This window comes from Haemaphysalis longicornis, unplaced genomic scaffold (genome assembly GCF_048455015.1).
Source record: "Haemaphysalis longicornis isolate Haplotype H1 unplaced genomic scaffold, Haemaphysalis longicornis Haplotype H1 scaffold_7, whole genome shotgun sequence".
Classification (NCBI taxonomy): Eukaryota; Metazoa; Arthropoda; class Arachnida; order Ixodida; family Ixodidae; genus Haemaphysalis; species Haemaphysalis longicornis.
The window spans coordinates 26,056,162-26,077,401 of NW_027526422.1; the positions used below are offsets into that span (position 1 = coordinate 26,056,162).

Here is a 21,240-nt window from a genome sequence, read left to right on the forward strand (position 1 = left end):
GTTGAATTTGCGCGGTTCGGTAATGTTCGCGAAAGAGAGATCACACACACACACACAACTACAAAGAAAGAAAGATGCATTTATTCACAGACACCTATTTGTGTTGTCGTTGTACTTGATTGCTAGAGCGGATCTCAGCTTTGAAATTTTGTGTCAGTACTCCTTTAAGCGGGTGCATTAGCCCTTCTCACGCCCGATTCTTGGCCAATCGCCCTAAGTGGGTATGTGCTAAAGAAATTAGGAACTCTTCTTGGCCAATCGCCCTAAGTGGGTATGTGGTGCGGACGGACGGACGGCGGTGGACGCGTGATTCAGATTACTTGGCCAATCGCCCTAAGTGGGTATGTGCTAAAGAAATTAGGAACTCTTCTTGGCCAATCGCCCTAAGTGGGTATGTGGTGCGGACGGACGGACGGCGGTGGACGCGTGATTCAGGGTCGCTTAAGAAGTGCATTCGCACTTAAAACTCCTCCGCTGTGACAACACTGCCCCCGGTAGCGACCGACTTACCTACCACCATTGGAAGTCCGTCGACCCCGAAGGTTGCTTCCTTGCAGCACTCTTCAATGTCTGCTTGCAGCACCGCCGGGTTCCTGACTCCCGGAAGGCGTCCCGCACGGTACTCATCCACAAGAAAGGCGAGAAGAGCGATCCCACAAACTGGCGCCCCATCTCCCTTGGGAACACGATTGCAAAAACTGTCCGTCGGATGCCTTGCGTCCCAGCTTCAGGGGTGGTTGTGCGGCCATGGGGTACTGTCGCAATGCCAAAAGGGCTTCATGCCACACGATGGAGTGTTCAAAACAAACTTTGTGCTGCAGGAGCGCCTGGCCGCAGCGCGCACAGAGAGGGGGGAGGGACCCTCTGCGTGGCGTTCCTCGACTATGCAAACGCCTTTGGGTCCGTGGCCCACAATGCCCTCGTTGAAGCGGTTCGAGGTGCGGAGGCTGGAGATTCCTTCACCAGTATTGTGCAGGATTTGTACGAGGGCAACTCCACCGCCATCATAAGCGAAGGAGGAATGACGGAGCCGGTCAGCATCAAGGCAGCAATTCGTCAAGGCTGCCCACTAAGCGGCCTCCTGTTCAACATTGTGCTGGACCCAGTGATCCGGGCGGTTCAAGGAGGAGAGCACCAGCACAAAATCCTCGCGTATGAGGATGACCTGACCCCAATAGGCAGCAGCCCAGCAGAGCTACAAACACGCATCAACGTGGTAGCGGCACTGTCCTCAAAATTGGGGCTAGAGCTGAACCACAGAAAATGTCGAACGCTCCATTTGTCTGGGCAGACTCCCGTGGGAACCAGGCCCACCACGTTCAAAGTCGGCGCGGCAGAGATTCCCCACATCGGCGACTTCGAGAGCCACGAATTCCTTGGCCACCCTGTGGGCCACAGAGTCCTGCCCGACACAGCCTGCGTAGACGACGCAATCGCCCTAGGAAAGCGCCTCCTGTCATCAATGCTGGCCCCCTGGCAGAGGCTGGACGCCATCAAGACATTTCTATACCCGGCACTGAACTTCGCCTCGCGAGTCGGGGCTGTGGGCAAGGAGGAGCGGCGCCGCCTCGATGACACTCTGCGACCCCTCATCAAGCAGACGCTGTACTTGCCTGCCAATGCGTCCAACAAGTATCTGTATGGCAGCGCAGGTGCAGGAACTGCGAGGATCCCGGAGGCCGCTGAGATCAGCGATGCATGCCGCATTGACGGCGCCTTCAAGCTGCTCTCATCACCAGACAGCGAGGTTCGCGACCTGGCCCTGCAGGCGCTGACTTAGGTGACGGAGCGAAGGTTGCGGCGACCCGTGACAGAGGAGGACGGTGGAGGCCTTCCTGTCGGGTGAAACCGAAGGAGACTTCCAAGCTACAGCTACCCAAGTCCAGTCGGTGTGGACAGAGGCCCGCAAAGCCTCTCTACGCATGGGAGTAGCCTGGGAGCTCGGAATAGAGGGGGCGCGGATCACCTGTGGAGACATGACAATCTCGGCCAAACACAGGAACCAGGTGGTTCGCACGCTGCGAGGCATCCCCACAGCAGCAAATTATCGGGCACTGCAGGAACAACCCATCCAGGGCAAGGTGATGAATGTGTCGCCGCCGACCGCGCCAGCTTCCACTTCATGCGTTCTGGGCGCTTCACGTGATTCGCCGACTGGCGCTTCGTCCACCGAGCCCGGCTGAACCTGCTGCCCCTCAACGGCACGCGACCTTGGGCCTCCGCAGTTGACCAGAGGTGCAGAGCGTGTGGCTACCAGCAAGAAACCCTGCCACACGTCGTCCGACACTGCATGGTTCGAAGCCAGGCCCCCACCTGCCGCCACAACGCCATCGTGGACCGCACCAAAGCGGCAGCCATGCCGCGGTTCACAGTGAGCCATGAGAACCGGCCGGTCGGCAACTCGAGTCTGAGACCGGACCTGGTCCTGGTTCGAGGGGAGGAGGCCATCGTCATTGATGTAGCCTGCCCCTTCGACAACCGCCGGGCTGCCCTCCAGGAAGCTCGGCGGACAAAAGAGGACAAGTACGCCAGCATCAAAGAGTACTTGTCCCGGCGCTTCCAGCGTGTCACTGTGGAGGCGGTCATCATCGGGGCCCTTGGGTCCTGGGATCCAGATAACGACCGTGTCCTCCACTGGCTGTGCAGCAAGGCCTACCTGCGCAAGACAAAGCGGCTCATTGTCAGTGAGACCATCATACGCACTAGAGACATCTATGCTGCACACATTGCTGGAAAGCGCTAGGCACCCTGCTCATAAAGGGATTGCTTTTTTAAAGTTACGTTTTTGTACATATTGCAGATAGTGTATTTAGTATTGTATAACTTCTTGCTGTTTTTTGTGTATAGTTTTGTATAAATTCTGTTCTTATCAGCTTTATTTATTTTCTTTGTTGATGCTCTTTAAGGTGCAAGAATATTTAGAAATTGTTCGCTGTCTGCTACTGTTAAGGAAGTTAGCTCATCGTCAATCTGGCTCCGACCAAATTTTGACACTGTTTCCTCTATTTTTTATTGTTATTGTGAAGGAAGTGCAATAAATTGAAACTGAATGTGAAACTGGGACGCGCTATGCATCGACCTTACGTTAGGCCCGCAGTGACCTCCCGCTAGGCTTTAAAGAACACCTTGCCTAAACTAGAGTAAAGTTTGGTCGTATCTGAATCAGAAAAGGTTTATTTGTACGAAATACACATAACATGTGCAGGATATACAGACAGAGGTCCCAAAAGTCACTGACTGTAAGGGGACCTCTTGTACAATGTAGAAGTGGAAATAGTTTTAATGTACATAGCAGAGAAACGGAACTTCAGTAAATTGCAATTGAGACAAAGAAAGTGTCGATATACGCTTACAATGTCACAGAAACAATTGAAAATCAAGAAAACACGCTGTCATTACAAAAACAAGTTATTACAGAAAGCAACTCACAATCCACCATAAACAACTAAGAAATAGAAAAACAGGCTAGCTACTTGACATAACATGATTTTTTATCTTCGTTTTAATTACATTCATAGAACGGGATGCTTTCAGGTCAAAAGGTAAACTATTCTAAAAAGAAATTTCTGAAAAATAAATGATTTGCTTGCCGCAATTAGTGCGAACTTTAGGCAAGAGAAAATTATTGTGAACCGCAAACCTCGTGACATTGCTATTCGAAAGAATCGAAGTTAAGGGCGGAAGTTGATTGTTTCTTATCCTAAATACCAAGGTTATATTTAACAAGTTCGGCAACAGTTAATATATTGTTTTCGTGAAGCAATGACGTAGCTTTAGAATGGGCTTGACGTGGCAATTCTTATTGCTTGGTTTTGAATTGTCTGAACTGAAGTAAGATGACTGCTGTATGTGTTACCCCATCAAATAATACAGTAAGAAGAGTGTAGCCCGAAACAACCGATCCCCGTTTGAACCCGCCCCGCTTTAACCTATTCCCAAAACACCCTTCCCGTTTGACCGCTTTCTGTTTCAACCCGTTCCCAAAACACCCTTCCCGTTTTAACCCCTCCGAAAACGCCCGCCTCAAATAGTTCAGATAAGTTTCTAAGCACGCAGTGCTTTTGAGCCCCCAGAATTGGGCTGAGCAAGGTAGTCTAGGTTACTGAGTAATCACTACAACATATTTTACTCGTTTCTTGCCTAAATATTTAGCGCAGGGTCAAATTCTATTTTACCTTGACCCTAACTCTATTCGGTAGATGGCGCCACCGACATGTTCTCTTTTTTAAAGCTCTGTTAGGTGACGGATGGCTACAGTATTATCAAAACAACTACAGTAATTGTGAACGCTTCACCCGAAAAGTGAAGTATTCAAGCTACTTTAAACGGAAGGAAATGGATATGAGCAACAAAATTATGCGTGATTTGTTTTGAGACTAATTCATCAGATATCGCTACCTGGGCCGCGGCGGCCGGATTACGCAAACCGCAGACGGTGTGCTAAAGTGCCCCACCATTTCCAGCGGCAAACGGAAACTCCGGCTCCGGGTAGGCCCTCATTCACACAGCCGTTTTACAACCCGCCACGTCACCGTCATGTCACCGTCTTCCGTCCTGAGCAACGGTTTCTCGGACGATTTCTCGCCGAAAACGGTGCGACGGTGACGGGAAGCCGAGCTCTACGTTTCCGTTCCGTCAACGCGACGGGACCACGTCCATGGTAAACCAGTTAACCAGAAAAAAAATTTTTACGACTAAATTTAGCGAAAAGTGAGCACACGTAAAAATCTAAGCCATTTTCTTTACTCTTCGGATTAAGCACGCTCAATTTTAGGCTAAACTGACCACTAGGCAGACGACCCTGTACTCTGACGGAGAGCTCCGGTACGAACGCTACTCCGTTTACGTCTCTGTCGCGGTTTTTTGACGTGAGGGTGCCATGACGCAGAAGGTGATGGCAGTGTGATTGAGGGCTAACCCGATAAATGGTGACGCAAACACGGTAAAAATATGCTAAAACTCTAAGACGGATAACTACCTAAATGTTTGCTTTTGCTTTTCCGTGCACTGCATGCCCGCCTATGTATCATCCGTAAAAAAGTACACGCAAGAGAATACAGCGTGGGGTTTTCTTAACGCTTGGATGAAAATTGTGTGCGAACCATTTCCTCCTAGCAAAAATTGCAGCTTTAGGCTGCAATGGCCATTCTTTTACCGACATTTGCGTATAAAGTGACGGTTCGCCACGTACACATTAAAACGGATCGTACCACTGGTTTAAATACGCTTTTCTGGAGTTAGCTAGATTTGGTCATTCTATATCGCGAGATCTTTTTTTCTGCGCAGAAATAAATCAGTAGTACTGTACTACACCTAATAAATTAATAGTTGCATTTGTTAAAACACCCAACTTCATTCTCGGCCGGAGGTACGGACGCTATACAAACTGGCACTACGACCACGGAAAAGTTCCATTTTTTAATTCTCGCACTTTCTTTTTTTGTGTGTTTTGCATATATGTGCATGTGAGTTCGTATATGAAACTGTAGCGACTGGAACCATCACAGCTGCCGCGTAGTACGCATGCGAGCAACACATTCCAGACCGCTCGACCAACGCAGAAGCAGACGTAAGGGTGTGGTTTCAGCTGTGATTCACCAACGCTGTACCGGGTCGGACGTAACGCAGCAACCTACGTGTTGTTTTTTAATTGGTGCCGCGTATCATAAAACGGACCATTGCAAAAAGGTTGCAGGTTAAAGGTTGCAAAGTATGCAGGTCTGCATACTTCGGCTCCGCAGCCGTAACGTTTTTTTTTTTTTTTTTTTACGGTGAAATACGTCTGACGAAACTTCAGTTTAATTTTCAGGTTACGGTGGACGCAAGTAATTTTTGACTTTCGGTTACGTCGGACGTAACTCAAAACATGAGGTTAAAACACAGTTGGACGCAGCTTTAATTTCAAAAATCGCACGCCTCGGTTCGAGTCACCCAAGTCGAAACTGGGTTCGTTATTCCGGCAAAGGGGCATATGGGAAAATACGGAACGGGAAGGGCGTTTTCTACCGGGTTGAAGCGGCAGGGAACAAACGAGAAGGTCCGAATGGGAACGGGTTCAAATGGGAACACGCGAGGTTGGAAAGGGCGAAAAGGGAAGGTCGTTTTGCGCCCGGTTGAAACGGGAGGGAACAAGCGGGAAGGATGAAATGGGAATGGGTTCAAACGGGAATATCCTCGCCCATTACCGCCACGAACGACGACAGTTCCCGCCACCGCAGTCCCATCTGTCCAGATACGAAGCGACTGCCTTTCGCCGACTTCAGACGAATTCCTATCCCCACGGCGCTGTTCTCCGTGCCATGTACCCCACCCTCTACTACACTACATGTAATTTCTGTCCCAAACATGGCACCCTGTACCACATGGTATGGGAGTGTCAGAAAACCCTATCTCTTACCCCCAATCCTCACCCAACGTACGAGCTGTGGGCGGGCAAGCTGGCCAGCACCGACCTCTCAGTCTAGCCTGGTTAGAGTGTACTAGAAGTTGCCTGGTGGAAAGGGCTAGGGCAGCCAGCGTTGACCAGGGCTTCCCGTACTAGAGGAGGCACCCCACCGGGCGGGCGCCCAATCATCAGCGCCTGAAGCACGTCTCAATAAAGTTTTTCCCTCACTCACTCGTTTTAACCGAAACATCACAGCTTTCGTAGGTTCTTTGTCTTGCGTTTGACAACAAACGTTGATTTGTTTGCTTCAAAATAAATATTTACAGTTAGAAGTTTTCCCGTTGCTCTTTCGTATTCTTTCGGGACGTAAAAGAATCAAGACGTACAAGAACGAGTCACAAAATGTACGATGGTCAGTAAAGCTGAAATCAGGCTTCGACGCGTAGTCGACTGTGCGAATAATTTTGTCACTTTTTAGTCTGATGTATATATGCGCTGGTAGCAAGGCCTTTCAAGGGACTGAAATCGAAACTCAAACACCGCTGGAGTAAGTGAGGCACCCTTTAAAGTTTATTAATTGAAATGTAGTCGTTTAGTCAAGTATGTCCAGCAAATGTCCACCGCTAAAACTTGCTTTTCAACTAAAACTGGGTGCTATCATCTTTCGGGCTCGCACACACGGCATAATTGTTAGTAGCTTCTTAGATTCCCACCTAACAAACACCAACCCCTCAAGACTTGCACAAGGCCTTAACCTACTGCTGCCTAAGGTCTACACTAACTACGGCAAACAAACAGCCATTTTCGCAGCCATTCAACTATGAAATTCATTACCAATAACAATTAAATTGTCTTATTCTATGCGTTCATTCAACAGTAGTTTAAGATCGTTTTTGCTTAGCAATCTTTCCGAATAATAAAGTCTCGTATAGTAGTTATTCCTGTTTTTCCAGATGTAATATTGTATAATTTCTTGTTCTAGTGCTTCCATATTTTATTGGCGTGTTACACTGATCCGTACCTAACTGCGAAATTTTAGTACTTGTACAAAATATTGCTTCTTCATTGTACAGTAATTTAGGACCATGCTTGCTAACATTTTTCTTTTATTTTTTTTAAATTTTTTCTGATTGATACTTTTTGTGCTTCCCCCTGTTTATAGTACTCAAACCTTTTTTTTTCTGAGATAATATTGCAGAATTTCTTGTTATAGTGTTTGCATATTTAATTAGCGTGCTAAACTGACCCGTACCTCGACTGCCTACATATTTTTTAACAACATTTTCGCATTTATTAACAGGAGATCCCCCCGACAGTTTTACTTTGGGACCTCCTTCTGTACTAATAACTACGTGCAATGTGTATGTACCGAAACATGTTTAATAAAATCTTCGAATCCTTGAAAGGTTCCCAGATACATTCTGACTGCTATTTTGAAGAGTTTGAAGAGAGCAATGAAGAGAGCAGTTCAGTGAAGCTGGCGCTATGGTGGATTTGTTTGATAGGGTTTGGCTATATTACGGATTTGCTATGTTGAATTAAAAGGACGGTGGCGTGGTCTCTACGTCACAGACTAAGGACACAAAGGATTGGTGGGTATAAAAAAAATGAAAGCCGTTCCACTCAATGTGAAAGCGGTCGGAAGTGCAGAGCGGTGATTCGCCATAACGGACTGTAGCGCCGTTATCCGCTCACCGCTACCACCCAATGCAATTCCAATTTCCCGCCTTCGCAGTGCTCGCGCGCCCCCTGCCTGAAACTGCGCTAGCGGGAGTTCCGCACGTGCCGGCGTTGCACTGCCACCTTTTTTCGCTTACTGTCGTAAAAACCAACCCAACGAGTGTTCCTAACTAAATGAACGCGGGCGCTGCCGGTCAATTCCGTGTATTTTGCCTCAAATGTACCTGCAGTTTTCTTTGCGCTAAACAACGGGGAGATGTATCACAAGCGCTAGCGGTTCTCGAGTTTCGAACGCTTATGACTATATAAACCGCTTGGCGTTCGAAGCCTCTGGGTTATGCCGCGACGACAGCGGCTACGACGGAACGCCGTTTGGCTATGCTTGGGTCTAGCGAGCGAGCTACGACGACAAGGCGCGGCCCTAAAGTGCTCGGCACTTAAAATGACGTTTTAATATAGCGCAGCTACGTCAATCAGAGCGCAGGCTCTAGTGCGCCGCACTGGTGGCTACCAAAGAGCACGCGCTACTGCGAAATGTCAGAGAGATAGAGAGAGAGCGAGAGCGAGAGAGAGAGCGAGAGCGAGAGAGAGAGAGAGAGAGAGAGAGAGAGAGAGAGAGAGAGAGAGAGAGAGAGAGAGAGAGAGAGAGAGAGAGAGAGAGAGAGAGAGAGAGAGAGAGAGAGATAACTTTTATTTACATAAAGGGTTAGGGTGCGGTGGGCGCGACCCAGAGGGTCGCGACGACTTCAGGGGAGAGAGACACGGAAAAGAGAGGTCGGCGGCTGAGTGGGGACTGTCACCATCAAGGAGGTTAAAAAAATTCCTTGGTCACATACTCCTTCCGTAGGTTCACTGTGCAACACACAGTGTGGGAAAGCCAACCTACAGAGACCAAGCGTGTATCAATGACATTAAAGTCAACTTCACTTCTAAATACAAATGCATCGCTCTGAAGACGCTTTTCCAGGGGCAATATAAGCCGTGCTGTATCAAAAGATGGAGGCGATGTATCCTTTTACACCCAAGATGTCCGTCGCTAGGATCAAGCCGATCATCTCCGGCGACCGACCGAGCGTAGACCAACAATTTTCAGTGTTTGTGAAAAGAATCATAATGAAATAAGTAAGGTCCCAGGGGCTCCATATTTTGGCACAAGAAGGCTTGTATTGCCCCAGAAGAAATGTATTCCTAGAAATGCGTTTGTGTTTACAGGTGAAGTAGAATATAGGGGTATCGGCGTAACATCTTGAAGTGCAGAGGGGCGCTGCCTGACACGAAAACGTAGAAAAGGGGGAATTACACAGGAACAGACGAGGTGAGGCGCAAACTATCAACTGTTTATTATTATGAGAAGGGGAGCTTGGTTTTTGTAAGCTGGCTTTTTCTCATTGCATGTTGCGCAGTGAAGCTTGGCCGCCCACGGAGGGAGTATGGTTACAGCCTCACTTAAAGGGACACTGAAGTGAATTTGTCAAGCTCCCGTTTTTGCTTGCACTGCGTAGACTGGCTCAAAGTAGCACACTTTTCATGGTTTATCCGGTTGACAAATCGATAATTATTTTACAAAGCGCGAAAGAAGAAAAACTACCATGCGCGGTTTGCGGCGGCCGCACCAACTAAAGCTGTGACGTCGGGAGGAGCGGGCACCGTGATTGGACGATGGCCAAGGTGAGCAACCAAACAAGTTTCGGTTTCGGTTTCGGTTCTGTAAAACACAACCGGTGGCGTTGTTGGATGGGCATTCTCAATAACTCAGTAATCATCGTACCGCGCTTCTGCCATGTTGTCAGCTGTAAAAATGCATAAAGATAAGCCTCCCAGGACAGCTTGGCATCCTAGCATTCACTAGCAGAGGCCTACGCAGGTCATGGACGCCCTCCGCGTACCCGCAGACGCCCAAATGTCATGCGCTTTTCCCCATATTTGGAGCTTGCCTCACTCATGCCTGTACCGTAAAAAGCGTGTTCGCACCAGGCCAAGGGTCTGTTCATTCTGGCCTGTGCCCACTGCCCGCAAGCAGTCGGTGCTTATGGCAACAGCACGCCAACGAGAACTCGCTAGCGCGCCAGTGCCAGCCTGCGCGCGTTCTGTGAACTAGTTCGTGGAGCCATGATTGTTGCGGCCCAAAAAAAGGTGAACTCAATGTAGAAAACATCGGCAGAAAACGAAAAAGTTGACTTACAAAAAAAAAGCACGTAACCGCGGGGACTCGAACTCGTGACTTGCAAAACACTTGCGGCGACATACCTAGCGCCCCACACCACTCGGCCACGGAACGGGCTCCGCCGACCTTGGTAAGATAAGGTATATATTGTACAAGTTCACACTTTTATTTAGTTTTGGCATTTCAAGCAGCTTAGGTGACTATTTGTTGTATTGCGCTCGTGCAGTAAGCGTCCCCCGAGTTTCCACAATAGCTCACGTCTAGCAATTGCATTTCGTAGACGGAAAAGCGTTCGCAGATGCGTAGTCGTGCTGCTGACCGATGTGCTTGTTCGCCCAGCGCAAAAAAGTGCTTCCCGCACCCTATTTTTACGCTGTACGGTAAAAATATCAGTTGATTTTATTTCCTTAGTATTTATATTGACTTCGCTGACTCTTCTCCCGCTTTCAAGAGGCCTTATATTTTCCTACTGGCGTACCAGTCAGCGAAGCGTCGCATGTGCGCTTGTGCAGCGCTTGTGTGAAGCGACCTTGACTTGGAGCTAGATACAGTGTACAAACTAACCAAGTAAAGAAAGGCCCATTCTTCCATTCACAAACATGTCCTGGCTTCGTTTCAACTGAGCGAACGAATTGCGACGATCCGTCGGCGGCCGGCGGACGAAACGCTGGGCCGACTGACTCTGTCTGAAGGACGGGGAGCCGTGCAGTAGCGCAGCCAATGGCGAGCTCGGCTCCTCGCGACGTCACACGAAAACGCCGCAGAAAATGGGCGAGCGTAAAGAGAGGAGGACAGCATTTTCGAATTAATTTTTCTACTAAATAAAATCGCGTAAACGCGCCCAGAGTGGTCGTAACATGGGCTGGGAACTCCGGACTACAATTTGCGCAAGTAATCCCGCAATGTTTACATATCACTTCAGTGTCCCTTTAATACTCCTCTCCACCACCGCAGCCTGTTTTCCTAGCCGTGTGCACGCCTCGCCATGTGCGGCGTCTCTCTGCTCTTTGAGACAGCGCAATGCCGCGTGCTCTTTGGGCGGTCACCTTGCCGCGCTCTAGAGATGTCCCTGCCAATCAATTGTGTGCATCCTCTGTCTGTGGCGTAGAGATCGCGCCTCCATCCTTATAATACGACATAGCAAATCACCAATATAGCTAAACTCCAACGTAGCAAATGCCACCGTAGCGTCAGCTTCGCTGGACTTCCCTCTTCACAGGGTGGAAGGGCTCTGAATTTCTTTTTATGAATTTTTCAATGCGCTAAAAATTGTTGGCGCACGCTGGGTTATCTTCGAAAGTTATCTTCGAGATGTTCTTTTCCCCGGGGCTTCTCCTCCAAGCCGCAGCAGCGCTGAGGATCTGACCCCGGGTATCCTCAACCGACAGACTCAGCCTCCGATACAAAACTGTACATTTATTTACAGCCCGGCGGGCGACTAAAAAACAGGACTCGCGCGGAGCTCGAAGACGGCGGGCCGAGCTCTCCCGCGCCCGGACCGCGTCTCCTCTGTCTCATCTTCCCTTCCTCCTGCCGCTGACGGCCGGGGAAGAAGGAAAAGCAGTCGTCTTCGTCGGTGGCCATCCCATGTGGTGGCGGTTAAGAGATCCGGTGCGCGCAGGCGTTCGAAATGCGCGGCGTCTCAAAGCACCGCGCGACACGTGCATTTCATTTGTGCGCTGCTCGCCCCAGGGCCCCCGCCAGTTCGTGCGTCGAAGCGCCCGACACCTCTACCACCACTGTGAAACATAACTTCAGGAATGTTTCACACACGAAACACACACCACACACACTTTTGGCACGTGCACCATCGTTCCTTCAGTTTGACGACACAACAATCAGCACGGCCAGTGCCCCTTGACCCTGGCTGCAGGTCACCATGACAAAATAGGCACAATCCTCATCTAGCTCAATCAGAGCGAGCGGCCTTTAGCAGGTGGTACGCACCGGCCGTCGTCGTCTGAAAACCCCCTTGCCATGCGGCTCACCCCGTCGCACAACAGTAACAGGGGCCCCTCTCCTCCCCGCTTTCTCGCTCGAGAAGGAACCGCTTCTGCCTCGCCGGCCTGCGTTGCAGCCACGCTGCACTGCGGTGAAGCTGGCTGACACTTCCTCCCTTCTTTGTCCGAACACCCCAGTTCAGCCAATCCTGAGCTCGGAGCGCCGTGCTCCACTACGCGCCGTTCGTCAGCGTAATCAGCAGACGGCTGCTTAGCGCTCACACCAATGCTGACATGCAATGCTGGAGAGGCTATTTCTTCAGCCACTCCTGCAGTCCTACCTGCGATTACCTGGGGCTGCACTACACGAGTGGCCGTACCCTGATTTGCACTTTCCTCTCTCACTTCGCTGGAGCTTCCCATGGCAATCGCATTCTCGCGACATGACATCTCGGTATCTAGAGAAACACAGGATGCAGTGGGCGTGACACCAACTGCATCCTCGCGCGATTCCCGGGTTGCTGCATCCTGCAAAGCTCTTGGCCGCTCGGCCATGCTCCCGGAATGTTCTGCGCCTCCGCACGCTGCGACGACGGGCTCACGCTCACCTGAAGCCAGCCCCGGCCCCTTCAGAACGGCTGACTTAAGAAACTCATTGTCCTTCCGCTCCTTTCTGTGGGAACCCTCGTGTTCGGCCGCTACTACACCACCGTGCGCGCACGAAGCGCCGTTCTCTATCACACACCGTTGTGTGACGCAAGGAGTAGAGAAGGGCTCATCGGCCACATGAACGGGAACATGCGACGCAGCTGAGGCTGTTTCTCTTGCTACCAGCTTTTTCACCGGCATGCGCACACTCTCATTCACCTTTGACTGCCTGTCATCTCCCAATGCAGCCTCGCGCGTAACACTTTCCTTGACCTCCCTCTTCATGTGGGTGAAGTTTACTACGCGGGATGCTTCAGTATCCTGCTCCACGGTTGCAGGAAAACTGAACGCCCACGAAGGAACGCGCGCCACTATCCTCTCTTCGCCTATCCCGCGTGACTCTGATAGTGCCGAATCCCGCGAAACAAGAGGCTCACGCACGCCCAGTGAATGGACTCCACACCGCACATCTTTCGGCGTACTGGCGCACCCCAGTCCACTCTCTCCCTCAGCGCCGAACATTACTCGTTGAGCAATCGGTGAGGCAGGAACATTGTTAGCTCTCTTGAAACATTCACTCTTCGAACGTTCCGCTGCTAACTCTGCCTCAGCGATTCTCAATTTCGCCTGCAATAGCGCCTTCTGCTCAGCGAACGACATTGCAATGCTTGCTGTCCCTGCAACGTTCATGCACGCTTCCTAATCCTCATCATTATCTCGCGGCTACACCTAGATAGCCGCCAGATGTCATGGTGAACCGCAGACCCAGCATCAAACGAGGCACTGACCTGCATAGCTCGGCGCCTGTAGAGATGCCGCACCGGTGCAGACGGGGTATCCATTTATCCGCCGAGGTGTCCACCAAACAATGGCTCGCCGACTTCTCGCCTGCCGACAGCTCGCTGCTCCTGCCGCTCCTCGTTCAGTGGGCTGCTGATGCCTCCACTGACCGCTGGTCAAGCTGCTTCTCCGCCGCTCAGCAGGCCGCAGAGATTGCCTCGGTCTCCGTTGAGAAGTTCGTGGAGCACCGGTCGAGCCGCTTCTCCACCAGGCTGACGAGCTCGCTGCTCCCGCCGATCTCGTTCAGCAGACGGTGATTTCTCCGCGTGCCCCGTCCGTCGAGGGCCCGTCTCGCCCGCCGGCCGGCTGAGTCGTCGCTGTTGAAGATCGTGCCGACTGCGCCAGTTATCTTCGAGATGTTCTTTTCCCCGGGGCTTCTCCTCCAAGCCGCAGCAGCGCTGAGGATCTGACCCCGGGTATCCTCAACCGACAGACTCAGCCTCCGATACAAAACTGTACATTTATTTACAGCCCGGCGGGCGAATAAAAAACAGGACTCGCGCGGAGCTCGAAGACGGCGGGCCGAGCTCTCCCGCGCCCGGACCGCGTCTCCTCTGTCTCATCTTCCCTTCCTCCTGCCGCTGACGGCCGGGGAAGAAGGAAAAGCAGTCGTCTTCGTCGGTGGCCATCCCATGTGATGGCGGTTAAGAGATCCGGTGCGCGCAGGCGTTCGAAATGCGCGGCGTCTCAAAGCGCCGCGCGACACGTGCATTTCATTTGTGCGCTGCTCGCCCCAGGGCCCCCGCCAGTTCGTGCGTCGAAGCGCCCGACACCTACCCTTGCACACTGCAGAGTTCGGACTCTCAAACAATGACCCACAGTGGGAACACTTTCTACTGAAACGGCTCTCGGATTCTCTATAACAACACAGCAAGTCGTATATTCGTCTCCTCTCATATCTACGGCAACCAATCAACGAAATAGCAAGTAATCATTCCCGTCACACTCTTGTTATTTCCGCTCAAAATGCCAATCCTCCTTTAGAGCGCGTGTTTACAAAGATTGAAATGTAGGCTGCAGCCGGTCTGCATTTTCTGCACCTTTTGGATTTCGTGACTCAGTACCAACTCCCATGGAATTAAAGCGATGTTTTCTCGCCCTTGGAGCGGGTCTTTTGCGGCATCTACTTTGCCTCTCAAAATTGTTTTTTCAATCACCCGCACTCGCTCCTGTTTTAAAGCGAAGCTTTAAAACAGGAGCAAGTTTAAAATAGTATAGGTTACAATAGCGAGTTTAAAATTGGAGCGAGTTCCTGTTTTAGAGCTTCAAAACAGGAGAAAACGGAAATGATTGAAACACAATGCGAAACACAAGCGAATCATGTAAATCATGGGAAACACAAGCGAAGCTTGTGTAAAGTCAACGTTAAACAGTGGGAGGGCACATAATGATGGCGGTGATGATAATGAAATGCGAAGCAGGAAAGCCAGGTTTACGCAATGGGAGGGCACAACATGATAACTTATCCTGGTCGACACACATCGAATACATATGTACAAAAACGCTTAAGAAATTGGGTTATCTAAGTCGCACACTCAGTGAAGCACCGAGAGACACAAAAGTACAAATGCGTAAAACACTCGTCAGACAGACACTTGATTACGCATGCTTCGTATGAAACCCTTACCGTCAAGACGATATTAGAGAGTTTTAGTTGACCGTTTCTGACGGTCTGCTCCGCTCAGATAGCTAGCGGGAGCGCCATTGCGCATGCGAGGCGCGCAAGTGCGCTAGCGGCGATACCGGAGCGGGGCCCCGCTCCGCTAACCGGTTCCTTTTAGCGGACCGTCGCGGCGGCTTACGTTACCGTGCTGAATATCGACATGGCTGCCCTGCAATGCGAGCGCGCTCCGGCGAACTCGGTTTTTTTAGTTGAAACGCGAGCGACGGAATCGCGAAAGCTCTTCCGAATAGGCAAAGGTGCCACACTCCTCAACGAGCTTTAGTACGGAAGCGAAAAACGTCGACCGAAGCACGGGGCTGCTTCTATACAGCGCCGACAAAGACAGCCGTGTCTTGGCTATTCCAAAGTTTATCGGTTTCTTTAAAAAACATTTAGAACCATTATACCATGTAAGCGACTACATTGTATTAAAAAGGTGAAATAAGGCACTAAACACGGTAGTTTACATTACTTGAGCGACCAAATTCCAATTCGCATCTTTAAGTTTGCGATGACGTTTTGGTTTGCACACGCACAGGGCACGACCAGTGACGCGAATCATTCCCCGTCGAGGGAGATACGGTTATCGCTTAGCGAAAAGCCTTTCTGCCGCTGACGCTACGGTTTCGCTTAGCGGGCCGTCGGGAGCATAGCGGATTGTCAAAAACGGTCAGCTAAAACTCCCTATTAACAAAATAGAAGCCGTTCAAAGGAAAGCCATCCGATTTATTTATCCCGGTATGACCGTACGTTTTCACCATCCACTACCATCGCATCGCTAAACCTAGCCACCTTATCTGCCCGTCGCAAAATGGAATGATTTAACTTTTTTCGTCGTTTCATTCACGGTTCGTGTCTCCTGTCTTCTAACAACTATGTGACATATGCCAACCCGACACAGACCAGGGGCGGTATTCTCGAGTTTTGTCTCTTTTGCGTCCCTTTCAAAAGTGTCCCTTTTGGCGAGCCCTGATTGGCTAAAAGCAAACAACCGGAAGTGACGTAAAGCAAGCGCAACAAACCTACTGCCAACGCTTACTGCTTAACCGGAAGCACGTCACGATGAAAGGGACGCAAAAGGGACGTTTTCAAAAGGGACAGTTACGAGAATACCGGCCCAGAAGCAATCATGCTCTTAACGTTGCCCCTTATCGCCCCCGCACAAACACGTTTAAATATAGATTCTTTCCGCGAACAATTGACCAGTGGAATTCGTTGCCTGGCCACGTGCGCTCCCTTGACTCGGGTGCATTTCATACCAAAATTCAAGCGCTGTAAGCCATACAAATGCACAACTTTTTAATCTAATTTTTGGGTATTTTCTTTGTGAGACTGTACTTGTATGTGTGTACTTGTATTTAGACACGCATACTAGATCATTTTATTGTGATTCTTTACTTTAGCGCTTCTTTACTTTGTGTACTTCATTCTGTGTTGCTGCTAGAAAGCCAGTTGTATAATTACATTGTTTGATTTTCTTTTTTTACGAGCTGTCTTCACTTATTCAATGTATATTTCTCTCTTTGTGCCGTGTACCCAACTCCTGCTATATTCCCAAGAGGGGCTGCAGTATGTTAAAAAAAATAAAATAAATGATGGAACACGAAGCTTCTGCAATACACATACTCAGTACGCAATCCAGTCAGCTGAAGTCCAAATCAACGGCAACGCTGAGCTAACCGAATCAACACACTGAGGTGACTCAATCACAAACTGATAGAAAATCATAATATCACATTCTATTAGCTCAGCGCTGTCATTGATTTTGACATTGGCTGATTGAATTGTTGACTTTGCGTTTGTATCAGAGAAAGCTTCGCGCTTCAACCATCTTTGGTTTAGCAAGAGGCGTTGTGTTACGCTGATAAATGAGCGTCTTTAAAAAAACTTCTGAACAAACCATTGCTCCGTTCGAGTCCGAATTTCACACCCAGAACGCATCTTGTGGTGTTTTTTTGTTTAACGAAAACAGCAAAGACGGCACTTACCTGTTTATTCAGAAAATAAATAAATAATGATTTTCGCCGACGGGAAAATGGCGGCCAGTGTGGACGTTCATGCCAAACTTGGAACAGCGGCGCCACCGGAAGATGTAAACAATATTGATAGCTTTGCTTCACGGCATTAATTTCCCCTTCTCGTGGCACTTGGGCGGAATAACTCAAAGCCCCCCCTCCCCCCCTCCCCCCTCCCGAGGACGTCGTACGGACCGTTTGTTGAAAGACAAATCGTGATAGGTCATTTGGTAATATTGGAATTCGACGCAGTACAACTCGTCACGTACGGCAGTTCGTCATATTGTTATTCGTCGAAAAAAAAAAACACCTTTTTATCAACTTTAAAGCACGAAAGACTATTTGAAAAATGGCATAGAAAGTGTATTTGTAAAAAATAAAAGTTCAGACACCTCATAAAAAATAATCAACCACTGTACGGGAAGCTGCGTGTTAACGGGGCCAATCTTATCACTGAAAACCGAAAACTAGTGGTTCAGTGATCCTGCAGCTTCCAGAACGAATTTTCAAGAATAACAAAATAAATTTCATCAGCCAAATGCGGTAAATTAACTGGTCTAAGAATTTTTATTTCGCAGTACGTCGCTGTGGAAGCCACCAGAACTGAAAAAGGTGGAACGAAGAAACTGCAAAGCGAAGGTCGTGAAAGACGCCTCTAATCTGTGCGTTGTAAAACTCACAGATAACCACAGCCATACTTCAGACCAAACACAGGTTAGTTGCCTGAAAATCAATTCAGAAATAAATACCAGCGCAGGTTAGAATGCATGAATATTTTGTTCATGGGTTTTGTCACGAGAGCACTACAGATAATGTGTGCAGAAGAAGCGCCGCGGCATTTGATTCACCGACGATCGCCTGTGGATGTTGTCCTGTAGACTTATTCGACGCTTGTGTATTCTTTGAGTTTTTCCGGAGCCCAAGTTCCCTCCAATAAACTTCGTTCCTTCAAGAACCCGGCGTCGTTCTTGGCTACGTGGCAATATACTCGATAACAGCGATATACCTCTTATGAATTACGAAAATTGCGCTAACTGGACGTACAGAGGAAGGAAGACAAACAATGCGCAACTCACAACTATTTATTAGCACGGAAAGAAGTTGCCTTAAATAGGCTTATAAATGACATAAAAACATAAAAGCAAATCGTAAAAACGATGACACCACAATACTAAGAGCCCGCCTACCGCATGCTGTCTAAAAAAACGAAATTCATTGCTAAAAAGTGATAATGACGGTTCACTGATGCACCTGTCTTGATTTTTTAAAGACGATAGTCTTTCTTGGCCTCCTTAAACCCAGAAATTTTGGTCTGTCTGTATGTCTGTATGTCTGTATGTCTGTCTGTCTGTCCGTCTGTCTGTCTGTCTGTCTGTCTGTGACTCGATTCAGCCACCCGGCCAAAACAAAACAATGCCTGCGCAATAGTCTTATATAGTCACAGCTACATCTACCCGTCTATGTACGGTGTAATGTTCATACTTGTCAACATTGTTGAAGAAGAACAAGACATTACGCAAATATGAGACAACAAATCAATACAGAAGTGATATTTGCAGTGTTCCTTTATAAAAAAATCAAACATGCTTGATTTTGCGAAATTAAATACTTCATCAACTGCAGAAAAAGAATTCACTCCGCCGTCGCCTGCTGTCACCCGCGCCACTATAGCTGCTGGCGCCATTTTAAGAAATCAACCGGCAACAGTTACGCAAGGTTCCACTAGATAGGTTCCACGTTCTGCTTGCAACGCACGTGGAGTCGGGAAACGCGGATGAACGTTGAAGTAGGGCGCCTCGATTAACGCGCGTCTTCGCCGCACGGCAGCGTTCGCGTCGAGACACCCGGTTTGGAGCAGTGGAACGCGGGAAATTTCAAATGATTTAAGCGAACCTTTGGCATCTTTACCTTGGGAGGAGCGCGACGCAAAAGGAACAACATGAGCGGTGAGCGGGAAAGCGAAGGGAGGCATTTACTTCGCAAAAGCCGTTAAAGACTATCGTCTTTTGACGGCATTTGCAACGAAAGGAGCAGATACGCGGCCAATTTTTTAATGAAGTACGCTCCTGAAAGCTCACGCGCCACAGTGTCACGGCTTCTGTCAATGATTTCGACGACGATTCGTCATTTAGACAAATTGTCCTGTTGCAAATTGTCCTATGCGACGATTTGCTTTGCTACGAGTTACCCTATTACGAATTGTTGTTCGACGAGTTGTCCTAGAAACCCCCGAGGACCCCAAAACAGCTCAAACTCGCTCTCCGCAAGCGCACGTAAAGCATCGGCCGGCACCCATCCTCAGCCGGACAATTGATTACCTCCTCGTTAAAACTTACGAAAGTGTACTGGACAGGTTGTCTTGAACACATTAGGGAGTGCTTGAGGACGACAGGTAGCAGGAGCCCCACTCCAGCGATGCGGAAGCCTTTATGGAAGGGCAAATAAGAAATTTGTCTCTCTCTCGCCGTAAGTCTGCCGCTTAGTCAGCCCTGACCTCACTGCTAACTCAATTTAGCGACGATTGGACGCGTCGAGACACTGTGCGTCGGGCATGTCGGTCGGAGAAAGAGGCAAGCCGCGCATTGAATGACGTCCCCTAGCAACTATCGGCGGCGGTGCGAACGCGACGCCCGGTAAACCAATGCACCACCAGCTCGAGGACGTCGCTTCTCTCTGCGCGTGCGCTGTCTTTCTTTGTGTCTTCTGTCGCTCTCTATCGCGGATTGACGGCGAAAAGTTTTGTCAAAATGTCCCGTATATTTCTACCGAAATAATAGTTTAGACAATTCTCAAGTTGTCTTGTTTTGGGAACTATTAAGGGGACATTAAAGTGGAACAGCAAGCTTGCTTACATTGGAATTTGGTCGATTAGTGTGTTGTGAATACAAATACCACTCGCAGCAGCTGAAATTGCCTATTAAACGAAGAAAATGCCAAAAGCGTAAACACATGTGTCGACGCCCCGTCCACTTTCCCGCACTACATTTTGCGACATCATAAACTGCGAATGCATGGTTAAACGGGATTGGTGGAGCTTTTCTTAGTGTTTTCTGGAACAATCATGGAGGTAGCTGGGACTTAAAATGGGAAATAAATGTATACGGTAACTTTTGAATGTCAGTCGCTTTTGAAAAGACACAAACCACAGCAAGCTCGTTTGAAATTTCGATTATGTTCGAGTGTTTCACTTTGCGTACAAGCGCAGTCAAAAGATGCATGCATACGGGTGAACGCGAGAGCCTACCGCGCCTACTCCACTAGCGCACGTATACTTGACACAGCCAACGCTAAAACCCGGTATCATCAGCGCAATCGACCTAAAAACAGACAGCGTCAAATAATTTCATCAACTGAAAACTTCTTTCCGACATCTGTTCCCAGGTGGTGGCATGTCCTGGGCACTCGTTGAAAAGATTTGACGACGTCATCATTCTCCGCCAATAATGAGAGGGCCCTCGGTGGCCGAATTTGCAGAATGCCGCCACACCAAGAGGGCATCGAAAGCACCTTTCGTGATTGGCTATGACGAAATCGAAAGCCAATAAGGACAGGCTTTCAGGGAGATGGCAGCAATCGAGTAATACTGGACCCGGCTTGCTCTGGCCGCTTTGTGACGTACTCGTAAACACCACGAAAAAATGGTAGGGAAACGATAGAGAGAAATGCTAGCTCTAATTTTTTCTTTCTCAGCAAACAAGGCATCGTTGGCTGTCGAACAAAACCTGAGAGGGCTACGGAGAGCGGGTTCTTTCATTTGAAATAAAATGTAATTCTTCCTTTAGAGTCCCTTTAAGGGATTCGAGGTAACCAAAGTCCGACAATTTTAATGCGCCGTTTGATTTTTGCGCCTCCGAATGATTATCCTGTACGATGTCGAAGTAGTTTTTTTTTCTTTGTAGGGCTTT

General features: G+C 49.0%; 1 pseudogene; it reads left to right on the top strand.

The window, feature by feature from the left end:
• Positions 1 to 1,462: 1,462 nt before the first annotated feature.
• On the top strand, positions 1,463 to 2,743 carry LOC144146207 (uncharacterized; annotated as a pseudogene).
• The last annotated feature ends 18,497 nt before the right edge of the window (positions 2,744 to 21,240 follow it).